General features: G+C 43.5%; 1 protein-coding gene across 1 annotated transcript in view; it reads right to left on the reverse strand.

Annotated features, from left to right (window-relative positions):
• The window catches only part of IFRD1 (interferon related developmental regulator 1), a 50,424-nt gene extending 33,417 nt beyond the window's left edge, over positions 1-17,007 (reverse strand). Inside the window, exon 1 of the mRNA XM_013985699.3 lies at positions 16,466-17,007. The gene's annotated coding sequence lies outside the window, so the exon portion shown is untranslated. The remainder of the gene's footprint in view (positions 1-16,465) is intronic.
• Positions 17,008-26,147: the final 9,140 nt, after the last annotated feature.

Below are 26,147 nucleotides of genomic sequence, written 5' to 3' on the forward strand. Positions count from 1 at the left end.
ATGGTAGTTTTCCTTAAACAAGGGGTGCCACGATGGGTGAACAATGGTGTCTTCCCTGCGTTCCAAAGACCAAGGGAATTCGATGTATGATACCCACATGATTATAGGATTTATTTAATTCCATATATATAGAATATATTTTTAATTCTAAATATAATATATAACTTATTTCTTTGAAGATTATTTATTTCTTAGCTTGATTTTCATAGCCTAGTCTTTTTTGTATAGGAGTTAGCTTCTAATCTCAATTTATTTCCATTCATGCAGCCATTGAAACAAATTTGCTTTTGTCTCCTAGTTCTGTTTCCTAGGATGCATTTTAAGAAGCCCCAGGCTGATTAAGGAATGCTGAAAATAGGAAGTGAACCAATAACTTATATGTTTGTACTCTCCATATGCTTAAGGCAATGTTCAGTAATATTCTTCCCCTGCTCTTGTTCTCTGAAGTTCTACCTCTTATGTCTTAATCTACCTTCTCCTCTTCCCCAGGGCTTCCCTGCCCAAAGAGTACACAGTGCTAAATTACCATTTCTTCACAGCCCCATAAGCTAGAATAACTGCCTACATGTTTTCTTTAAAATTGGGTGGTACATTTTGCCAGCTTCACTATTTACTTTCTAGTGGTATTATCCATTTGTTATATTTGACACAATTTTTTGGATAGAATCTATAGTTATAATTTGACACTTAGGGAGATACCGTCAATTAACGAATACATTCATTACTCATTCTTAAATCTTCAAAGATGACAGTCAATGTAATATCTAGCTTTGATAATTCTTCCTAAACTCCAGAACTACATATCCAATCACTGACTTTTACTATCCTGCAGACTCCAAAAATTCAACAACTTTCAAACATACATACCTCCCCCCCTCCATGCCCACCTCTTTCTCCTTTGGCTTATAAATCATGATTAATGGCTTTACTATCCATCCTGAGAGCCAAGTCAGAAACCTAACTTCATCCAGAAAAATAAACCATTTCACATCTAAAATATCTTTGGGAGTTCCCACTGTGGCTCAGTGGTAATGAACTAGTAACCTTGAAGATGCAGGTTAGATCCCTGGCCTTGCTCAATGGGTTAAGTATCCAGTGTTGCCATGAGCTGTGGTGTAGGTTGCAGACACAGCTTGCATTTTGCCTTGCTATAGCTGTGGCATCAGCAGGCAGCTGCAGCTCTGATTCAGCCCCTAGCCAGTGAGCTTATATACGCTGTACATGCAGCCCTAAACAATTAAAAAAAAAAAAAAAAGGCAAAAAATAAAATGTCTTTGGATTCTATCCTCTCCTCTCATTTGCACTGATACTACCCACTGTTACCTAGCTCCTAACTCACCTTCCCACTTCTGGTCTTGCCCAGCTCCAAGCTGCAGAGTGACCTTCCATAAGGCAAATCCAATCATTATCTTCACGAAGACTTTCCAACCTAACCTCTATTTCTGCAGAATGTATAATGTAGCGGTCTTGGAAATCAGAGAGAGTTCTGTCATGGGGAAGCAACATAGTTCTTAGTGGTAAAAAGCACATTTCCTGGAGTCAGATCACTAGGATTTGGACAACGGCCCCACCACTTACCAGAGGCAAGTTCCTAGACGTCTGTGCTTCAGTTTTCCTCTTCTGTAAAATGGCACTAATCAATAGTGTTCCTTAGAGTTATTGGGAGAATTAAATAAGATGATGCATTTTAGCACTTAGCAAATGCCTGGAACTTAGTAAATACTAAATAAATGTAATAATAATGTTATTAGAGAAAGTCTATGACTTTCATTGCACTAACTTGTTTATAGTTTTCTTTACTAGGTTGTGAGTTGCTTGTCTCTAATTCATCCTTGTAGCTCAGCCCCTAGCACTGGTCTGAAAAGTAGCAGACACTCCATAAATACTTTTTGATTGAATGACCGTGTTACTGCCTGGCTCATAACCCTCCACTGGCTCCCGATTGCCTGCCTGTCATATAAAATCCATACTCTTCAGCATGGTTCACAAAACCTCTGAAACCTGGCTCCTACCCATCAATTCTACCTCATCTTCTCCAGCTAAACAGGATCACTCACAGTTCCCCAAACACACATGTTCTTTAACCAGGAATGTCTTTCCAGGCCCTTTCCTCAAACCTGGTGAACTTCTTTTGATATTCAAGACCCAAATCAAGTATGCTTTCTTTAACGTCTTTCCTGACTTTCTCACTGATAGCCAGCAAATCTAAAAACACAGGCAAATGCAGAATAAGGGGCTTGACAGTATTATATTCCAATATAGGATGGAATAATGTATCTTCACTTCCCAGACTTCATGGCCACCCTGCAGCAAGAACTGATCCCTCCCTTCTTCATGTTCCCACATGGACCTCTGCCTGTTTGGCGACACACAGATTTCTCCAGGACTCAGCATGCAGGGGCTCTGCCCTATTCATCTTTGTATTCCAACCACCCAACTGCAAGACCGACACAGATCAGGCACTCACCGAATATTTCTGAATGAATACAATGTCAACCAATATTTATGGAGTATCTATGTATAAGGCAAGGAAAACGGTCACCCACCGAATCATTGATGGTGAATATTCCCAACCTACAACCTCCCTCCCCACCATCCCTTTCATCCTGCTGTTCTAGATGGTGAAGAAAAATGTTTGGCATGTGGTCTGCTGATCTCATGCTGCATTTCTTGCCTTCAGCTGTCATTCATGATCCCTAAAATTGTGTTCAAAGGAGACACATGTCCTTTGAACAAATATCCCCATTTTTTTATAAAGGAAAAATTTAAAGAAATAAAGTCTACTTTTTTTTTTTTTTTTTTTTTTTTTTTTTTTTTGTCTTTTTTGTCTTTTGTTGTTGTTGTTGTTGTTGTTGCTATCTCTTGGGCCACTCCCGCGGCATATGGAGGTTCCCAGGCTAGGGGTTGAATCGGAGCTGGAGCCACCGGCCTACGCCAGAGCCACAGCAACGCGGGATCCGAGCCGCGTCTGCAACCTACACCACAGCTCACGGCAACGCCGGATCGTTAACCCACTGAGCAAGGGCAGGGACCGAACCCGCGACCTCATGGTTCCTAGTCGGATTCGTTAACCACTGCGCCACGACGGGAACTCCAATAAAGTCTACTTTAATGAGTCACCATTATTTGATATCTTCAAAAAGATAAACATTGATAGAGAATAAAATAAAAAATTTCAAAATGACTGACACATTCAAGTATGACTGTTCATATTAATGAGTCAATTTAAACTTTATAAGGAGCTGGTCTCTGGACTAGATAAATATATTGCTGTTAAGGTGAACTTTAACTCATACTGGCTGATGGAGCTCATGTATGTGGCTGCTGTCAGACTCAAGGGGCATTTTCTTTTTTTTTTTTTTTACCATTTTAATAAATATCAACTTTATTTATGAATCAACATCCAAATGTGTGATCTATTTAGTCTTAGAGTACAATGCCTAGAGTTTTTATAAAACCCCAAAATTACCACCTCCGAGAATTCCATATCCTAATCTTTTTTTCAGTATGACCTGTTTTCCAGATTCTTTTTAATTTAAAAAAAAAAATTTTCAAGTTTTGCTGAAGTACAGTTGATTTACAATGTTGTGATAATTTCTGCCACACAAGGAGATTCTATTATATATATACATCTATCCATTCTTTTCCAGATTCTTTTCCCACATAGGTTAGCACAGAATATTGGGTAGGGTTCCCTGTGCTATATAGCAGGTCTTCGTTGACCATTCATTCCATATACCACGATGTCCATGTGCTCCTCCCAAGTCCCAGTCCATCCCTCTCCCCTACCTTTCCCCTTTGGAAACCGTAAGTTTGTTTTTGAAGTCTGTGAGTCTGTTTTTTCTGTTTTGTAAATAAGTTCATTTTTATCATTTTTTTAGAATCCACATATAATCAAGGGGCATTTGCAACCAGTCAACTAGTTAATGGTCCCCCACCCCTTCCATCTGCAGCAGATTTCTTCTGGCTCACAATAAAAATCCAATCCAATCTCCTCTCAGCAAACTCGCCAGTGATATAGTTCTTGAAGATGACATTTGGTCAGGAAAATAAACACTTAACATGTCAGTTTCCTGACATAGTCTGTGACATGAAGACAGCCTCTGGCTAGTGGTGATAACCACACTGTCAGATGCAAGTTTTACAGTCTCACACTGGCTCTTCTAATAAGGGAGGCATTTAGAGGCGCTCTCTGCTGTAACAATAACTCATTGTCCCAGGAAACCTCACTTTCGATGAGAATGAGCCCTGGAAGAGCTCATAATTTCATGATCACTATGACAACTCTGAACCTTTCTGAGACCCTGGGGATCTGATCTTGAGGGAGTGCTACAGTGGCGAGGTAAGGTCACCATCACTCATTGAAACCTAAAGTAAATTTATAGTCACCCAATAAAGCATATTCTGTTCACGATGAATCCAGCCTATAAGAGCCTTACAAAGTGAGCCTCGATAAATACATATTCAAGGTACAAGAGCACCCCAAACTAGGAATGCTCAGTTGTCATTTAAACCCGCTCAGAGGAAGTTGTTAAATAACAGAGCGATTCAAAAAGAATCGAACATTTACAGAATGGACGACTCGGGCATTAACCTGTAAATAAACACCATGCATGTGCCAAATTGTGGATGACCTTTTATGTATCTAGCCAAACGGAAAGGATTAGATTTTGACATGTTTGTATTTGTTACAAATAAATGCCACAAACATATAAACACCTTTTATTTGTCAATTCTCTTTGAATCATTCTGTACCATAACATGGGTTAGCTAATCTGAAGTCCAAAAATAGGATTCAAATGCTTTGTGAAATCCCTAAAATTATGTGCAAAAATATCATGGGGTTGAGAATTAAAGTCATTACATTTTATACCACATTACTATTTGTTTTTATGCAATAACATGGAATCAGTCACATTTTTCACTAACGGATTTTACAATGTTGTTAGTTATTACTTACTGACGGAAATTTAATTTTGAATTTAATAAACTCCTACAGGATTTTAAAGTCTGTAGTAGAGATAGGAAACACTGTCCTATTAAACACCACCTTCAACCCTGGCTGCTACAAGCGCTGTTATCATTGCTCTCACTGTAGGACCCAGGGTCACTGCTAGCCTACAAACAATCTTTTCTAACTCCTACAAAATTTAAAAAGGCACCAGATGGCCTTCCTCTTGGGAGGAAAGCAATCTTGCAATGAGGAGCATTGTTTGATGTGGGAAATGCGGACTGGATTTCAACCCCTTTGCTGGATGCTTTAGTGTAACCCACAAATTGTACAACTGCACACAGCAGTCCTGCTGGGACCTCAATGAAAATGAAAATATATTATGCCTTGTCTCTGCTTTCTCTGCTTAGAATATCTTGAACATAGACCAAGACATAATCTTATTGCCAAAAAACTGTATTTAATTGACTTGAATATCTACAGGTTTTTAGCAATGTAATGCCACCGAAATTGTCGTTTCTTTTTTTTTTTTTTTTTTTGTCTTTTTGTCTTTTGTTGTTGTTGTTGCTATTTCTTGGGCCGCTCCCGCGGCATATGGAGGTTCCCAGGCTAGGGGTTGAATCGGAGCTGTAGCCACCGGCCTACGCCAGAGCCACAGCAACGCGGGATCCGAGCCACATCTGCAACCTACACCACAGCTCACGGCAACGCCGGATCGTTAACCCACTGAGCAAGGGCAGGGACCGAACCCGCAACCTCATGGTTCCTAGTCGGATTCGTTAACCACTGCGCCACGACGGGAACTCCGAAATTGTCGTTTCTTACAGTGCTATACCCAGGCAGCCATTCAATACATTTTATATAATACATATACCTACTAAACAAAAAAAGAGAAGTGAAACAATCCTAACTTCTATTTATTATATTTTTCACTAGAATAATGGATTTTTCTTCCTGCTTGAAGATGATACCCTGTAGATCTAATCGAAGAGAGCTCTTTCCCTGTCCTCTGTTTTCAAGTGCTCCTTAGACTAAAATAATCCCTCCTCAACCCCAAAGCACTTTGTTCATACCCTCCTTATGGCCGTCTTCCATTAGTCTTTTACTTAAGTGTATTTTATTTCTCTCCTCTGCTGTCGGGTAAGCTCCGGCAGGGCCGGGCCTATGGATCTTTGTCTTCCCTGCTACAGGGGGCAGCAGCATGGGCAAGTGGAAGCGGCATGGGCTCTGGAACCAGGTCACCCTTCACACAAACCTTGGCCCCGCTGTCCCCCAGCTATAAGATCATGAGCAAGGTATTTAACCTCTCCAAGTCCCATTTCCTCGCTTGTCAAATGGAGATAGCGACACTTAACATATGAGATTGGTCTGAAGGCTTGAAAATGAGTGAGGTCGTGAAGGAGCAGCACTTTCTTTCTAACCACCTCTCATTACGGAGTCAGCATGAGTTTTGGAATCAAACAGATTCAAATCTTAGCTGGGTCCCTCAGTGTGTCCCCTCACCCCAAGTTACTCCTCTAAGCCTCAGTGTCTTAGCACCGTGAAGGTTAAATTCTGTCTACCTCATGGACTGATGTGTCCTCACCACCTAACACAGAGCCCAGCAGTTGCCGAATGGACCTCTGAATGACTTAAAAAACCAAGATCAGGGAGTTCTCTTCGTGGCGCGGCAGAAACAAATCCGACTGGGAACCATGAGGTTGCAGGTTCGGGCCCTGGCCTCGCTCAGTGGGTTAAGGATCCAGCATAGCCATGAGCTGTGGTGTAGGTCGCAGATGCAGCTCGGATCCTGTGTTGCTGTGGCTCTGGCATAGGCCAGTGGCTACAGCTCTGATTAGGTCCCTAGCCTGGGAACCTCCATATGCCACAGGTGTGGCCCTTAAAAGACAAAGGACAAAAAATACCCCAAAAAGCCAAGGTCATTTCTTACAGTACTACTGCAAGAATTACAAAGAATGGAAATACATAGTAGGCCACAATAACTGATTTTTGATTGTCAAAACAAATGGTTATGAAAAATAGGATCAAAAAAATGCGATGGGCATCATGCCCATGTCTTTATCACAACAGGAAGAGGTAATAAGAGGACATGCAGTGAGGCTGGCTGATGACTAATACCCTCTACCATTAAACTGTGCTCATACCTCCAACACCACACTGATAGAGATAGCAAGCATCATTTGTTTAGTAAATAGTGAGCACTTTAGGATGGGGAGAACACCAAAATGGATACAAATATCCAGGGACATGTACATCTTTGTCAGGGACAGAACATGGCAGTGCTCGCTGTTCCAGAATCTGAGATCTCAGATGACCAGGATTTCCATGTAAAAAAAGATATTAAAAAAAAAAAAAAAAAGAGCATAATGAACAGATAGGAATGCATCTTTTCTCTATTTCAAATACTACTTTCCTAACTGTGACCTTTCTGCTCCCTCTCACTTGGGCAGAGGGAGGTAGCCCCTCTAACTTTAGTGGCAAATACAGACAGTACAGAAACACAGAGTATGGCGGTCAGGACAAGGGAGTTTCCTGCTGCCCTGGATAGTACACTCCCACTGGTACAAGATGGAACTCTGCAGGTATGAGAGGTGCATGGAGGGCGGGTAAATCAAAGCTGTGAGTCTACAGAGATTTCGAAACCAAATTTATGTTTACCAAAGGGGAAACGTGGAGGGGACAGAGAAATCAGGGGTTGGGATTGACATATGCACATTTCTATGTATACAATGGATAGGTAACAAGGACCTACAGTATAGCACAGGGTAACCTACTCCATTATAAAAATCTGTATAGGAAAAGAATCTGAAAAGGAATGGATATACCTATAACTGATTTACTTTGCTGTATGCCTGAAACTGACATGACTTTGTTAAATCAACTATAGTCCATGAAATTTTTTTTTTTTTTAAAAAGCTGTGAGTCTAAAGACAAATGACTAAATCTCATCTGTAACCTGGCTTCTAGGTGATCTCACTTAAAACAGTCCAAATCAATGCTTGTCACTCTTTTTCTCCAAGATACGAAAGTAGACCCCATAAACCTACTGGGGTACCAGTGATCAAAGAAGAGGGAAAAGTACCCAGGCCTTTATGCTGAGTTGCCAGTTTGAATTTTACATGTCTATATATTGAGATTCTTTTTTTTTGTCTTTTCTAGGACTACAACAACGCTGGATCTGAGCCTCGTCTGCAACCTACACCAGAGCTCACGGCAACACCAGATCCTTAACCCACTGAGAGAGGCCAGGGATCAAACCCACAACCTCATGGTTCCTAGTCAGGTTCGTTAACCACTGAGCCATGATGGGAACTCCTACACTGAGATTCCTAATGCAAAATAAATAATAGGAGCTAGAGTTAAAACAATGTTACAGGTCTTTACCTAAATCATTTCTAGGCAAAAAGGTCTAAGCAATAACCTAGAGGCCTAGGCCTAAGCTTCCTCAGGCCCCTCTTGGTTTCTAAGCCTTTAATGATGGGAGCAGCCTTTGGACACTGCAGAGAACACATGATGCTGGGAGTAAGTAGCAACACTGCTCAGAAGATAATGCGCAGACAACTTCCTAGGACCAAAGATGCAATAAGGAAAGAAGGAAAGGCAGAGAGAAGGTGGAAGGGAGAGAAGAAAAATGAGAGAAGAGGGAGAAAGGAAAGAAATAATAAATGAACCTAACAAGTTCCATCCATCTCAAGGATTAATTGTGTAAAACATTGAGCTGAAGGAGCTTTGAGAAATGGCCCTACAACTCCCAGTCAAGGGGTTGTCTGTTACCAATTATCTGAGCAACATGATGCTGACCTACATGAAACAGGCTGCTGGGAGAACCCTTGGTTTCAGACAGCAGGCTCCCGGAGTGTCCAGGGCCACTTCTTGGGGTACCAAGCTGCAAACAGGTGAGACGGGTCTTTGACATCCTCCTCACTCCCTTTATGTAAAATACCTTCTAGTTTGCTCCTCCCACTTGGGCAGCCCCCATTGAAAGAGACAGGAGGGGCATGAAAGGCAGCTAGAGTACGTGGGTGTGTGTATTAACAGAGGGGGGATGTGGTCCCTTCCGGGTCATGGGCTCATCGATGTTTCTTCTGGGCAGGACAGATGTCAAAGGCCTCTCTAACCTTCCAGGGGCAACAAGGATCAGGGCTCATGTCATGTGTGACAAGAGGAAGTTTATCTTTTACCAGGTCCCCCTTCCAGGTATTTCCAAGAACCCTTGAGGTCAGCTGCTTACATGCTCCCACCTCTGCACTGGCTACTGTCTGTTCCCTGAGAACAGGTCACCTCTCTTGCCTCATAACCACCTGCCCCAGGCTGCTGCCAGGCTTCCCTTTTTCTGCTCTACTACAACCACCCACACATACCTATCCCCGAGTCCTTCAAACACCACCGAGATCAGAAGGCTTGGGCCAAGAGAAGAGAATTACAATACAGAAAACAGCATTTTCCCCAAAAACAACTGGGCTTTCCCAAAAAAGAATCCTCTTCCTGCCCCAGGTTGCATCCGTCCTATATCACTTCGAATCGTAATTTTTGCTTTCCTTGGCTCATAACGCCTTCTGTGGAATTTTAGTGGGCAGATCCAAATCCCTTTACCCAAGAGAAGGCCTCGGGCCTCCGCAGGTGCTCTCAGCCTCGCCACACTTTGGATTTGCATCTGCCAATGTATAACAGAGAGACGGAGAGGCCGAAGCATCACAAAGGCGCTGGGAAGAAGGAACAGGAAAGATCCAGCATGAAATATCAGCACTGTGCTCTATGGCTCAAAACTGTTTCCCAGTAGTAACATTCTATATTTTATTTACATAACAACCTTTCTCCATAATAAGTTATCACCTTACAAGAAAAACTGAAGGACTACCAGTGGAAATTCTAACCAAGCTGCAATTCTTGTAAATGAGGCCATATTGTATATTCCTATTAGGAAGATGCTAGGCCTTCCTTATCCCTGAAGAAAAAAGAACATAGTGAGACTGTCTTGTTTACTGAGATTGCTAAGATAATCGATAGTATGAGTCCCACTTTAGTGTGTCTGAGTGAGAACCTGTTCTCAGCAGAAGGGACATTATGGTAGAAAAGCTTAGGAAATAAAGTGAGATTTTTCACACCCAGAGTAGGAATTGCACAGATAGCAGAAAAAGCCTACGAAGTCATTCATCAGGCATCAAACAAGGAAAAAGACACTTCCTTCAGATGAGAGGATGGTCCAGCACAGCTTTGTGACAGCAGGTGACAGTATGTCATGTGTCTGAGCAGAACTACTGAACAACTCCTGCTCAAAGGTTTACAGCCTAAAATGAACATTTTAGAGTGCAAATTGCCTTTGACTCAACATTATCAAAAGACAGAATTTTAGGAGTTCCCATGGTGGCTCAGCAGATTAAGAATCTGACTAGTATCCATTAGGAAGAGGGTGAGGGTTCAATCCCTGGCCTTGCTCAGTGGGTTAAGGATCTGGTGTTGCCCCAAGTGCAGTGTAGGTTGCAGATGTGGCTCAGATCCAGTGTTTCTGTGGTACAGGCCTGCAGCTGTAGCTCTGATTCTACCCCTAGCCTGGGAACTTCCACAGGCTGCAAGTGTGGCCCTTAAAAATTTTTTTTATAAAAACCCCAACAAAACCAGAAATTTAAAGTGTCTCCATATGTTGAATATACACCAGGGTCATAGTATGGAGTGATGTGTGCTTATTTATGCCAGAGGCTTTCTGTGGGTATGAAACATTCCAGAGACCAGCGACCACTGAAGGGCTGAGTCAAAGATTAGATACATATTTAACACAGAAAAGCCACAACTGGCCTAAAAATAAAGCAAGACGATTGGTAGCAAACAAAGTTCAACAGAGCACAGCTGGCCTTTGCACAACGGGTTTGAACTGTGCGGGTCCCTGAGACGTGGATATTTGTCAGTAATATAAACTACGGTATCACCTGATCGATGGTCGGTTACATCTGCAGACGCTGAGGAAGTGAGGATACAAAGGAACAACTATAAATTATGCACAGATTAAACCGCACGTCATTCAAGGATCAACTGTAATTGCGACTAAAGCAGCTTGACTGGGAGATAGGTCTTAAGGGAGCAAACACTTGGAACATTTATAAATGACACCCTTGCTCTTTGGCAGACAGGTCACGTTATTTTTCTGAGACTTTAGACATGGTTTCAGAGAGGACGTAAAAGGCAACCCCAAGGTAAAACTGCCGAGCTGGTAAAGGGCTAATGTCACCACAAGAGCTTTCGAGAGGATTGACACGATGTCAGTGGCTTTCTTACGAGGATTCATCTAGGGGCCATAAGCAGAGGGCACCGAAAGAGCATGGGCACAGGGGCATTCAGGTTGTGTGTGTCTGAAGCTAATACCAGCTTAAAGAGGGTGTGGGCCCTCTTCGAGAAAAAGAATACAGGCTGAGGAACACACAACTGTTAGGGGAAGCCCCAGAGCCTTTGAATGGGCCCAAGCACGGAAGGAAGCCTGAAGGTTAAGCATCTCACCTTCACAACAAGCTACCTCCTGAGTAAGCAGACACCTGAAGCCACTAATCCCGTCACTCCCATCTACCCAGCACCCACACCAGAAACCCAGGAGTCATCTTTGATCCTTCCTCTTATTGTCTCTTCAGTCACCAAGCCACGCCCATTTTATTTCCCGACTCTTTCTCAAATTCATTTCTCCCTTCATTTTTCCTGCCAACATCTTGCATCGAGCCATCACCACCTCTTGTCTATTCCACTGCCAGCGGCCTCCAAACCATTTCCCTGTTGCCACTCTTCTTTACCTGCCAGGCATCCATCCTTCACCCAACCACCCCGACCACAAAGGTGGATCTACAACTTCACACTTCAGCGGAGTACCCTTTGGGAAGGGCTTCTCAGGAGAACGCTGGGAGGGAGCTGCTTTAGCATGACAAGCAACGCTTCCATGACCTTGCCCTTTTGCCCCCTGAACCCTCAGCAAAACCTCTCAGAATCAACACCATGTGGCCTAAACACCCTTGCAAACACCCTGAAGGTTTGCACACCCAGGCTTTTGGTTTCTCCCTGAACTAAGGGCTTGGAATCAACTCCCTTTCTCCTCATTCCTCCTCCTTTCTGCCCTTCTTTAGCAGGCTCACCTTCTCCTGGTGGCCTTCATCAACACCAGCCCTCTGCACCAACAAGCTGCTCAGATTCCCTCCTCTGGAATCCCACATACGGGGCTCCATCAAGATACTCAGCATGCGGAATTCCTGTTGGGGTTCAGCGGATTAAGAACTGGACTAGTCCATGAGGATGCAGGTTTAAGTTTGATCCCCAGCCTTGCTCAGTGGGTTAAGGATCGGCATTGCCATGAGCTGTGGTGTAGGTTGCAGATGCTGCTGGGATGTGGTATTGCTGTGGCTGTGGCATAGGTCAGCAGCTGCAGCTCCAGCTGGACCCCTAGCCTGGAAATTTCCATCTGCGACAGTACAGCCTTAAAAAGACAAAAAAAAAAAAAAAAAAAAAAAAAGATACTCAGCACATTATGTTCTTAATATGACAATATGTTCACTTGTTTATAGTTCGCCTTTCCTTCTCCTCTCCAGCTTGTGATCTCCTTGGGGTTAGGAGACATGTCTGATTAATTTTTAGCAAAACATAGCTCCCCAGCCCTTAGCAGAATATATGTCCTCATGAGATTTTTTTGGAATGAATAAACTCAGGACTAAATCAATCACTTTATAAGCCATTCTCTGAGACACACAGGCAAGAGAGCAGAGAAGTTAGTTCTGGACCATACCCAGGATTGTAGGTGGGAGAAAGAAAAGAAAATTAGGCATAGGCTACTGAGAATAATCAATCAGAAAGGTGGAAGGATTTGATGGGGTAGAGTAGGAGAGTCACAGAGGTAGCTGTGGAAGTCCCAGCAGGGGACAGGAGATAGAGCAGGAAACCCAGGGAACTTTGGGAGAGCACTGTAAGTTAATGATGGCTCAAGAAAGCCCTCAGTGCATCTGGGAATGACGCAGCCTTGCTTAACAATAAGACCGTAAATAAAAGCACAAGATATACTTCAGGTCGTTAAGTGAAAGATAAAATGAGGCCTGCATTCAGGTGCTGCGAGATAATGATCCTTAAGACCCAGGACAGGAATTTAAGGGAGCATAGCATTCCAAAGAGGCAACCCTGATTATACAGAAACCTGAGAGGATTCAGCATATTTTAGCACATGCTACCACCCTTCTGCTCATTTGAATAAGCACCCTGACAGTCCTAGTTTGACCTCATAGGGTCAAGTACTCTCTTATCTGATATGAAGGAGAAGCTAATGATGTAAGCCTGGTGTGTATCTGAAGAATGGGGAAGAAGGTGGCTTTTCCTGCTCCTGCACTCCCCTTGGATTCTAAAAATGTAGCCCACTTAAAGCTAGGGACAGAGCCTCCTCACCTGCCCGCTTTTATCCCTCACAAGCATCCTATCTTAAGAACCCTATTTCTTGCCTATCACTTTGTCTCTGGCTGAATTCCTTCTGTTTCTGAGACACAAAGAACCTGAGGCTCCATAAGTTTAGACACTGGGTGAGCAATTCTAATTAAAAAAAAAAAAAAAAAAGTGGGGGATTTCTCAGGGTGGCTCAGGGAGTTATGAACCTGACCAGTATTCATGAGGATGTGGGTTCAATCCCTAGCCTCACTCAGTGGGGTTAAGGATCCAGCTGTGGCGTGTATGGCAGATGTGGCTCGGATCTGGCATTGCTGTGGCTGTGGCGTAGGCTGACAGCTGCAGCTCCAATTTGACCTATAGCCTGGGAATGTCCATGTGACACTGGTGCAGCCCTTAAAAAAAAAAAGGAAAGAGAAGAAAACAAAACAAAACAAAAACCTCGTGGGTTCAAGTTCCAATCTCGGTTTAAGCTGGGTTCAAGTCAGAGGTGTTTCAGTTTCAGATCCACAGGAACTTTTGCCATATTCTTTCTACTTATCATTAAGTTTCTATGCATATTATTTTTTAAATTAACAAAAGGAGTTTATTAGAGTACATGCTAAGTTGTTTAACAAAAAGACCGTGAAATGGAATGATTAAAATACAGTGTAAGTTTATTTCTCTCTCGTGTAAAGATCCAGAGAGGATCTGTCCAGGGCTGGTGGACAGCACTGCTGTCCTGAAGATGACCAAGCTGACTGACAATTTCCAAGGCTGCTTCTCTAAGGAACAGTGGGAACAAAACAGGAAGGACAGGACAGTTGGCTTTCAGGGAAGCAGGAATTTGCCCTCAGCTTGTGGCCAATTATCCACATCCAGCTGCAAAAAAAGACCAGGAATTGTGGTCTCCAGTGGGCACCCATATGCCCAGCTAAAGCTCGGGAGAGCGTTATTCCTAAAAAAGAATAGCAAAGGAATACCAGAGACAGCTAGTGTTCTGAGGTGGTATTCTGTTTTTTGTTTGTTTTCTCTTTTTTTGGTTTGCATTTTTTTCTTTACTTCTCTCTTTTTTTTTTTTTTTTTTTGGTCTTTTTAGGGCTGCACTTGTGGCATATGGAGGTTCCCAGGCACCATGACAGGAACTCCTGTGTTTTTTTTCTTTTTACCATGCGGCACACGGAAGTTCCCAGGCTAGAGGTCGAATTGGAGTTACAGCTGCCAGCCTACACCATAGCCACAGGCATAGCAATGCCAGATCTGAGCCAAGTTTGTGACCTACACCACAGCTCACGGCAATGCTGGATCCTTAACCCACTGAGCAAGGCCAGGGATCAAACCTACATCTTCATGGACACTAGTCAGGTTCTTAACCCACTGAGCTACAATGGGAACTCCTGTTTGTTTTCCATAAAAGAGAGAGATAGAGAAAGATAATGTTTTAGAAAAGTAGAGAGTTCCCTTCGTGGTTCAGCAGTTAACAAACCCAACTAGAACCCATGAGGATGTGAGTTCGATCCCTGGCCTCGCTCAGTGGGTTAAGGATCCAGCGTTGCTGTGAGCTATGACATCGATGGCAGACAAGGCTCGGATCCCACATTGTTGTGGCTGTGGCCGTGGCCGTGGCTGTGGCCGGCAGCTGCAGCTCCAATTCGACCCCTAGCTTAGGAACTTCCATATGCCGCGGGTACGGCCCCAAAAAGAAAAAAAAAACAGTCAAAACAGAAGGAGAAGCCAGATTTCAAGGGACTAAGAGTTTTGGGGAGTGGATAAATAAAGATTAAAAACTACAGGCTATTTATTCAAGTTTAACAGTAAATGGAGGCAGAGAAATAGGGTATTAGAGGCAGAGAAATAAAAAGAAATACAGAGTCAAACAAGGTTTGTTTTTGTTTTGTTTTTCTTGAAGGAGGACTACCTGTACTACTTTGAAGGCACCCATAGAAAGATTAAAAAACGCTGGAAATGCTAGTGATTTAAGCCTTGGTAAATCAGGATTTGGCTCCTGAAACTGAAGGAAGAATGACAGGAGAGTGTAGAGACATTGATATTAAAGTGCAGAGGAACGTAGGTTGGCAAGGTGACAGGTGCCACCAGCTCGCCAGTACCTCTCTTCTAGAGCCCCATGCCCCAAAGTTTCCCACCCCTAATCCTACCCAAGCACACCTCCACCCAGCCTACTACCTGTGACCCATTCCTCCCCATTCTGAAAGCAATGAATCAGCTAGATCAGAGCATCAGCAAAGGCTTCAGGGGACACTGCCTCCTGCTCACATCTCTAATTCATTTATTTATATATTCTTTTTTTTTTTTTTTTTTTTTTGGTGGCCGCACCTGCAGCATATGGAAGCTCCCAAGCCAGGGATCCAGCCACAGCCACTGTAGAAGCAACACCATGTAATTATGCTGTGAGCGACAAGGTAAGACCTATTTCTACATTCTTAACTCAGTATGTAAAAATCCCCTTCCAAGCCCTTAGAGGTAGGAGGCAAACAAGACAGAATCCTTGCCTTCATGGATGTACAACATGGGCCTTTCAACAATAACTTTCAATAACTGTCTTCAGCAATGCCCAGCGTCTGCTGCCTCACCCAATTACTTTGGCAGTGAAGTTTCCATCCACGGTGAGTGGGCGAGGGGGCAACAGTGTGACAACTGCCTCTCCGGTGACACTGAATACACACTGGTCCCCAGGTGGCTGGAAGAATACAGATCTAGGTAATAAACCCATGGAGTGCATACACGGAAAATGGAGATGATGAAACATGTCCATCTTGAAGTCATGTCAACAAGGTAAACAAGCCTCCAGGTAGGACCTTACACAGATATAAAGAACCAGTGTTTTACCCACCTTGACTTTCAACCAGCAGCTTAGGCTCCCTTCCTTCCATCGGTCTCTTTTCATCTATTCCTGGCCCACTGTTTGCTTTTTATTTTCTCCATGCTCTCCCGCCTATGATCGCCTTCTGACTTGTGTTTAAGCTCCACAAACCACCTCTAATCTCTGCCAGGCAGCAGAGGGTACAGGTAAAGCGCGCAGACTCTTAAGTGAAAAGGCCTGAGTTCGGCTCTCAGTCCTTGAGCAATTAACATCTCTAAGCCTCAGCTTTCCCATCTGCAGGTAGAGATAATACTACTCACCTTGTGGCCCGCTTCTGAGAATGCGAAGGGATATTCTTGTCAAGTTTCCTCAATATGTCAGCATCCAGCAATCCCTGATAAAGGTTACTTACCATTATGGGACAATGCGATAAGATAAGGCAGCCGATGTCAGCCCAAAGCCTGACCAGATCAGGCTATTGGTTTAAGTAGAAGACACAGTAATAAAAGAGCATTAAGTACCAGGATGAATTACACACCCCTTCTGGAACAGCCTTTTTACTCTATGGACCTAGAATGAACCGAGGGCCAGAAGGAGAATAGCTCAGTTTTAACAGCAGTCAGCCTTGCTGGGGCCTCTGGGTTGGCCTTAATAATAGTAATAATAGGAAATGCTGAGTCACCCCACCCCCGGGGTGGGGTGGGGACTGAAATCCTCTGGGGGCAGGCCTCCCCGCTGAACCTTCCAGGGCCTACTCGGTCACTCAGATCTCCTGACCCACTTGAAGCTGACCTTCTCTTTGTCTCGGGCCTATTTCTGCTCTCCTCTCTTGCCCACTGATCCAACTGGTTATTTTCCTTCCGTGAGCAAGCGCTTCCTGACCTCAGTTCTTGAGCCGCAGCCAAATGGGCAGGTGCTTTTACCTGGGAATTTCCACCTGCTAATCAGGGGCGGCCCTAAGCAGAGAAAGAGGCTGACTTTCTTCATGCTCAGGTGCTTCTTTTAAGAGGGTTAAAGGAGAGGGAGGAGGAAGCAAGCGAAAAACTTGCTCATCGTGGAACTGGATCAAAGTGAAGGAAAGGGCAAAAGCTAGATGTGTTTTGCAGAAGATAGATGGGTGCAACTACTTTATTAATTTCCCATCCTATCTGTGCAGTCTGAGAGTGCTGCCAGAGTTAGAAAGATGACTTGCCATCTCTTCTGTTATAAATTCTCCCCATAATAAATATCAGTTTTGGTGACTAACCCTTGCTTTATGCGGTAGGACTGTGAGATGAATGGTTGGTTCTGATTTTCAGGCTGCAGAGCTTGGCAACAGACAGCAGATGTCCAGAGTTAGTGAGCTGGTCGACACTCTGTAAAAGAAGCCACATGGGAAATGCATTTCAGCATCTTCACTTACCGGACAACCTCTCCTGACAAAAACAAATTGCCCTTTGAAGTTGTGAGTGTACAGCTGCCAGCCCCATGTTCCCTTCTAAGGCTCCACTTCCTATTTCCTCAGTTGTGAAACGCCAGTGGTTAGACGTCTCATGCCTGAGTCCCCATTGCCTCCTCTGCCCCCACTGTTCCTCTTGCAACCTTGACCACAGCCCCTGCAAGTGACAGGAGGTGGGAGTGGCTGGCAGGTCCGAAGAGCAGCAGCCACCAACTCTGCCACTTCCTGCCCTCTTGGGTTCCAATCTCTGATAACTGTCCTCACCCCGCCTCCCCACCACCAAGTGATACAAACACTGCCATCCCGTTGTGGGGGCATGCCCAACCCGCTGTGACATCTTTCTCCATGCTGGCCACCGAGGGTGGCTGTAGCAGGGCTGAGTGCTGCTTGCCTCCCTGCTCCACACATGACCTTCCAGAAGGGCCAATGAAGAGTCTGCCTTCCCCGCAGAGAGAGGGAGCTGCTCTGGACCTGCACCCCGACTCTGCTCTCTGGCTCACGAGGGCACTCTCCTGAGCCCTTCCCTAATTTTGAGATTGTTCTTCATGGAGTTCCCATCGTGGCACAACGGAAATGAATCCAACTAGGAACGATGAGGTTGCGGGTTCGACCCCTGGCCTTGGTCAGTGGGTTAAGGATCCAGCCTTGCCATGAGATGTGGTGTAGGTCACAGATGCGGCTTGGATCCTGTGTTGATGTGGCTGTGGCAAAGGCCAGCAGCTGTAGCTCTGACTCGATCCCTAGCCTGGGAACCTTCACATGCTGTGGGTGCAGCCCCCAAACCCAAAAAAAGATTGTTCTTCTTGACCAACACTTTAAAAGAGACATACCATCTGCTCGCTAGGTCCTAAAAGTTCTGACTTCAACATCTGTACCAAAAATCAAGTCCTTTTTTCATTCTTACATTTGTTTGCAGACTGATTTTTTTTTCAGGCCTTGGGTCTGTGTGCTTATATTAATTCTTTTGGTTTGTCATGAGATGAACCAACACAAATTCTCTTATTTAGTTTGATTTTGGTTGTGAGTTATTATTGAGAAATGGGATGGAATCATGGAAAGAGAACTGAGAAATTTTTTATCCATGAAGGATTATACAAGTTATCATTTTTTTTCATGTTTTCTGATTATAAAACTACTATATAATCATTTTACAAGATGTGACAAGTCCAGGCAAGTTTAAATCACCACGATAAAAAGCACAATAATCTCGACACCCCACAGTAATGACTATGAACATTTTGATGTATTTCCCTCCAATCTCTTTTTCCTACAATTTTTAGTGGGAATAGGAGGGCTGTTTTTATTAACAGCGCTCCTCAACCAAGAACCAGCGCTGTACTGGGAGAGAGACATAAATATATGCTAGTATTACCAGCAACTCAGAAAGAAAGGTGTTGTTGAAACTGTGGAAACTGAGCCACAGGAAGGTGGGCTAGTTCAAATCCACACCTCTCACTCCAGGGGAGAAATTTTCTAAATGGACTCCAAACTGAAGCCTTTTAGCGGATTATATGGAGAAAAGGAAATGAGGAGAGAGGAATGAGGGAAAGTTGATGCTATTCTTAGTGAGAGTCAGATCTATCCAATTTATTATGAAATCTGACCTACGGAAAGAAATTTCTTCATCTGTATATAGTCATTTTAAAGAGATTTGGGGAGTTCCCGTTGTGGCTCAGTGATAATGAACCCAACTAGCATCCATGACGATGTGGGTTCAATCCCTCGCACTGCTCAGTGAGTTAAGGATCTGGCTTTGTCATCAGCTGCGGTACAGGTCGCAAATGTGGCTCGGATCTGGCATTGCTGTGGCTGTGGCATAGGCCGACAGCTGCAGCTCTGATTTGACCCCTAGTCTGGGAAGCTTCATATACTGTGGGTGCAGCCCTAAAAAGAAATAAAATAAAATTTAAAAAGAGAGATTTATTTCTTCCTGAATCCAAAACATCACTGCTTGTCATTATAAGCTGACTAGAAAGAAATGGAGAGAAACCTCTGAAACATCTACAGAGCAGCTCAGCTGGAAGTCTGGACATTAAAGTAAGAAGGAGAGTAAATCTTGGGCAGTTTGGGCCACAGTCAACACAGCACGAGGCTGGGCAATGTCTTGACTGCCAGGGACTGCCAGCTGCAGATAAAGTCACAGCAGCAGGGTCCCAGGCTATTGGCCAGACATGAAAAACGACGGTGCGGATAAAACTGTAGTTGGAGTTCTGCTAAAAACAAATGGGCTCCGATCAAAATATATATTTAGCAATTCCAGTGCTAGCCCACTACTCGCTTTGGGGCATAAAGACAGTACATATAAGAAATAGCTTCCTTCATTTGCAGTAGCATGGATGGACCTAGAGATTATCATATTAAGTGAAGTAAGTCAGACAGAGAAAGACAAATACCATATGACATCACTTATTTGTGGAATCTAAAAAAATGATACACATGAACTTATTTACAAAACACAGACTCACAGACACAGAAAACAAACTTATGGTTACCAAAGGGGAAAGCAGGAGGAGAGGGGAAGTAAATTAGGAGTTTTGGATTAAAAGATAGATACTACAATATATAAAAAAGATAAACAACGAGCACCTACTGTGTAGCACAGGAAATATACTCAATATTTTATAATAACCTGTAATGGAAAAGAATCAGAATATATAGCTGAATCACTTTGCTGTATATCTGAAACTAACATGACACTGTAAATTAACTATCCTTCAATTTTAAAAAATGGCTTAAAAAATGGTTTAAAAAAAGGAATGGCTTCCTTGCTCACAAGGAGTTTCATTCATTTAACAAATTTTTATTGAGCACCTACTATGTGACGGACACTGTGTAGGCTGTTTAGATACATCAGTGAACAAAACCAATACAGATCCCTTCCCTGAGGAGCTGATTGTTCAGTGGGAAAATACAGACAACAGACAGGAAGCATAACTGAGGCACCTTGTACAAATTCCATGGCATTCCGTGGTTTGGGTATGAAGAGCAAGCCTAACTGGGGAAGCTCACAAGTGGAAGGGCAACAAGAAGAGGCGCTGAGTCCCTCAGTCAGTTATTCACGTAAAAAGTTTGTCTTCAATGTTAGGGTTGCTTTTGTTTTCGTCTTCCATTTTATTTTATTATTTTTAAAATCTGTAAAATGTGGGAGTTCTTTTGTGGCACAGCAGGTTAAGAATCCGGCATTGTCACTGCAGCCGCTTAGGTCGCTGCTGTGGTTTTGGTTCAGTCCCTGGCCCAGGAACTTCCACATGCCATGGGCAAGGCCCCCCAAAATCTGTAAGATGTTTACAGTGTTCAATACATTTAGAGAAGTGTCACCTCCATATCTGTCTTCTCAGCCCCGTTTTCCTGCCCCATCTAGGAAACCGTATTTACTCATTTTTTACTTATCATTTGAGGGCTTTTGTTTTGGGCAAAAATAAGCAAACATTCTTATTTTTCCTTCTTCCATAAAAAAAGATAGTGTTCTATACATGCCTTTTTTTCTGTCTAATCTCTAATCTTGGTTCTTTTTTTTTTTAGGGCCTTGGTTTAGTTTAGGGCCTAGGACTGGTTTCTGCTGTGCCACAACAGGAACTCCTACAGAGCTGTTTCTTTTCTTTTTTAACAGCTGCTCTGTTTTCTACTTTAGGTAACAAGTCCCCTATTGATGGATATTTAGATTGTTTATAAGCTTTTGCTACCATAAATAATGTCAGAATGAATAACTCCCTGCACATATGGTTATGAATTTGTAGAGATCCTAAAGTAGAATTGTTAAGTCCATAGGCAAATGCACATACAGCTTTATTAGTTATTTCCAAATTACTCTCCATAGAGGCTGGACCATTCCGTACTCCCCAAAATTATGACAGCACCTGTTTCTCCACAGCCTCATTCACTGAAGGTACTATCAAACTTTTTGAGTTTTGCCAATCAGGTAGGTGAGTATTCATATTTTAAAACATTTATTTACCTTTCTCTTAATGTAAGCAAAATTGAGTAGCCTTTTTAGATATGTAAGTGACATTTTCTTTACTTTTTAAAAAATTTTTTTCTTCTGCTTTGGACAGCCTGTTCATATCTTTTGTCCATTGCGCCTCTTTTCCAGGGTTTTCCTGAGTCTTCTTGCTTGCTCACTTTTGTTGGGTACTTTAGAATCAACTTTTCTGATTCCAGGGGAAAAGTAAATGGCCGTTTTTAACACAATCTCGATAAATGCGTATTGGCTTGGGGAGAACCAGCCTCTCCTTGGGGCTGCTTTGTCTAATCCAAGAACATGGTGTGTCTCCCTCTTTGTTCAACTCTACTTTTCATGCCTCACAGGAGTGCTTTGAAGTTTTCCTCCTGTTCGATACGTTTGTTTGTACTCATCCTGCAAAACCACAACAGGAAGCAGCGAAATTGAACGTGGCAGGAGAAAAGCTGTGATCATGCTGACTGGTCTTCCTTTAGATTTATCACCACAAAATTCGAGTGGTGCCTCTGTGCTGTTGGGCAGTCAGACTGCCCTCTCCTCCAGTCTCCAGCTTCTCGGGAAAGCTATTCACACCCTCTGCCCTCTCCTTCCCCAGCCTCATTCAGCGGATGGCTTTGTTTTCTACCTCAGTGAGAAAAACAACACAAAAGAGCTTAGAAGAAATCAGAACTCCTGCAACTTTCCCATGGGGTAATAATGCCAGCCACCCAAACTCAAATCTACGCACACACCCTCCCTCTAGGAAAAAAAAGGACAGATGGAGAGGGGGTCATGGGGGAGGGAGCTTGCATCTTCAAAATAACCAGAAGACAGAGAACGATGGGGGGGCAGGGTTGGCCTCACCCTCACCCACAGCATGAGGAAGTTCCCAGGGCCAGGAATTGAAACGGGCCACAGCAGGGACCCAGGCCACAACAGTGACAACGCCGGAGCCTTACTCCCCCGCGCCATCAGGGAACTCCCAGATTGCAATCTAGATGTAAATGGGAAAGTAGAAATCCAAGAGCAGCAGTCCCTCTGGAGTCTACCCTAGAACATCGGACTTGTGAGAATTAAGTGAAAGACAGGAGAGAGCTGTCTCAGGAGCGGCAGAACCTAAATAACATCAGCTGAAATTCACCACTGGCAGGAGACTCGGGGAATTGGGTCTAAGACTGAGCTGGTTCATGCTTCTCCACTGGGCTCACCTGACCTTACTCAAGTGTGTGCCCTCCACCTTGGTCCCTGCAAGTAGACTGGAGGATGCCTGGGAATGGCAGGTCACAGCAAGAACGAGGGCCTCCTCATCACTCCATGAAGGTTGAGGGGACATGTGAAGGCTTCGTTTCCACGGCTGAGACCTCTTTTAAATTCAGTTCATGGGGTTGAAGGCCTAGAGAACTGGCAGTCCCACTGGGAAAACAAGACAAATACCAAGTAGTTAACAGCCAAGACAGATTGATACAGCTTGTATTTACACACTGATATATCTACTAAATGATGCAGTAGAGCCAATTCAGGAATAGTGGAGTAGATAATAAGGTGCTCATCATGGGATGCTGGTGGTAAATACAAAAGATGCTTGAGAACGGATAGTTCTCCTGAGCTGGAACCATCAGCTCATGTGTATCTTGATGAGAGGTGTGTGTGTGGGGGGGGGGTCTAAAGCTAGATTTTTACCTCTGGCATAAAGACCATTAAAGAGGCTTTTGTCAGACCTAAAATTGAGCAGGACAGAAGGTAGCTGATTGACATGCTTCCAAGGAAGGTCTCGATTTAGCCAGCAGAGGGCGAGAGAACACAGAAACCATTCCAGGATTTACATCTCAGAAATATTTGGAATTAAAGGACTGGTTAGATGCAAAAGCAAACAATGAAAGCAGGGACGAATGTGGTTCTTTTGTTTTGTTTGTTTTGTTTTTGCTTTCTAGGGCCGCACCTGCAGCATATGGAGGTTCCCAGGCTAGGGGCCGAATAAGAGCTATAGCTGCAGGCCTACGTCACAGCCATAGCAATGCAGGATCCAAGCTGAGTCTGCAACCTACACCACAGCTCACAGCAATGCGGGATCCTTAACCCACTGATCAAGGTCAGGGATCAAACCCAGAACCTCATGATTCCTAGTCGGATTAATTTCTGCTGCGCCACAATGGGAACTCCTGTGGTTCTTTTGAAAAAATATATTTAAAAACTACATGCCTAAAGTGGGAATTGATTACTGTCATCATTGCAACAAATTCTTACTTTTTTACAAGTCAGGATCTCTTTAATGATGCATACATTTCTTTATAGATCCTTAAATGCTGAACCAAAATATGGGAATATGTGTGAATAATTGGACCTCACATTTTAAGAAACACTTTTATTTGAAGATTCCACAGAAATGATAGTCTCTAAAACTTTAATAAGCCTAGACGGCAGTGATTAATTTTACAAATCTCAGGAAGAGATTTCTCTGAAGAATGCAATGCTCTCGTCAATATAGCATGTGACGATGTTTGTTAAATGGAATAACAAATGTCAAAACAGTAAATAGATTGTTTATGAAAATAAACATTTATTTGATCTACCAGGTAAGTAAGAATGGAGGTAGAAAAAGTGAGCACAGGACTGCCCTTTTCAGTAGATAGAAGGCATGAGCAGGCTTAGACCTATGGCACAGGTTTGATCCTTGGTCCAGGGACTTTGGAAAGCCTTGGGCATGGTCAAAAAAAAAAAAAAAAAAAAAAAAAAAAAAGAAGAAGGGAGGACAGCCAGTTCTAAAACTCCTCTAGGCTGTGGTATAAGGAAGCATTACTTCCTACCCAAACTCTTGACTGTCTATAGCAGCTGAAAGGCATTCAGCTCCAGTGAACAGAACAGTCAACCACAGAAGCTTAAACCATAAGGAAGAAGAAGTTCAGAGCCACCTCTTCCGTAGTGGTCAGCAGTTCAATGGTTTCATCCAGAGAATTAATACCTGATGGTTACCAGCTGTCTGCCAGGCTCTAGGCAGACCAACCTCACATAAAAGCTCCATCAGCAGGAAGGGATGAGGGAGCAAGTGTAACTTGCTTCTCCTGCAACTCTTGTTCTTCCTGGGGAGGAAAATCTTTCCCTTACACTTGCTCTTACATTTCAGTGGCCAGAACTAGATCACAGGCATCTCTCACAGTTCTGGAGGCTGGGAAGTCCAAGATCAAGATACCAACTGAAAGCAAAACCTCAACAAAATACTAGCAAACTAAATTCAGCAGCATTGTAAAAGGATCATGCACCATGATCAAGTGGGATTTACTGCGAGGATGCAATGATGGGTCAAGAATCACAGATCAGGAGTTCCCGTCATGGCTCAGTGGTTAATGAATCCAACTAGGAAACATGAGGTTGCGGGTTTGATCCCTGGCCTTGCTCAGTGGGTTAAGGATCTGGCGTTGCCATGAGCTGTGGTGTAGGTCGCAGAGGCGACTCGGATCTGGCGTTGCTGTGGCTGTTGCTGTGGCTGGCAGCTGTAGCTCCGATTAGACCCCTAGCCTGGGAACCTCCATATGCCACAGGTACAGCCCTAGAAAAGGCAAAAAGACCAAAAAAACAAAAAAAAAAAACAAAAAAAACAAAAAAAAAAAAAGAAGAAGAAGAAAAAAAGTAAAAGGAACCACAGATCAATAAATGTTGATATACCACATTAACAGACTAAAGGGGAGTTCCCGTCGTGGCGCAGTGGTTAACGAATCCGACTAGGAACCATGAGGTTGCGGGTTCGGTCCCTGCCCTTGCTCAGTGGGTTAACGATCCGGCGTTGCCGTGGGCTGTGGTGTAGGTTGCAGACGCGGCTCGGATCCCGCGTTGCTGTGGCTCTGGCATAGGCTGGTGGCTACAGCTCCAATTCGACCCCTAGCCTGGGAATCTCCATATGCCGCGGGAGCGGCCCAAGAAATAGCAACAACAACAACAACAAAAAAAGACAAAAAAAACCCCAAAAAAACAAAAAAAAAACAACAGACTAAAGGATAAAAATCATGGGATGAGCTCAATAAATGCAGAAAAAGTATTTCTTTTATAAAAGCACTAACCCCATACACCAAGACTATGCCTTCATGATGTAATAATCTCCCAAAGACCCCACTCCAAATGTTATCACATTGGGATTAGGGTTTTAGCATATGAATTTACAGGGGATACAAACATTCAGCACCCACCAAAGGAGATTTAACCTACTTTGTTTCTTAGGTTAAAGAAACCTAAGAAACCTGCTTAGCTTACTGGGTTTCTCTTGCCCTTCAGCTGAAAGAAGAGTCTCTGTGTTGAATACGCAGCCAGATTATTCCCAGGGAAGTGACTGGAGACATTTCCTTGGGAAGACTTTCTTGGCAGACAAACATAATTTGTCCTGCACGTTTCCGCAGCGGCCCAATAGAGAGCAGCACTGTACCACTCACTCCTGCCTGGGGACTGAACTGTACCAGCTGTCAAATTAATTTCTTTCTTCCTTCTGAAACATAAACACAGTTCATTCTGGGTTTCTATCTATTCTTTGAGAGGTTAGAGCCATTAATTGCATGCTGATAAAATGTCAGAAATGATTGTGCCTAAGGTAACTGTGCATTTTTTAAAAACAATGCCTCCAGGATTACAAGAGAGATTTGCG

The sequence above is a fragment of the Sus scrofa genome, chromosome 18, assembly GCF_054392235.1.
Source record: "Sus scrofa isolate SSC_HxYL_T2T_F1_AM1 chromosome 18, Sscrofa_HxYL_maternal_Yorkshire_Landrace_v2.0, whole genome shotgun sequence".
Taxonomy (NCBI): Eukaryota; Metazoa; Chordata; class Mammalia; order Artiodactyla; family Suidae; genus Sus; species Sus scrofa.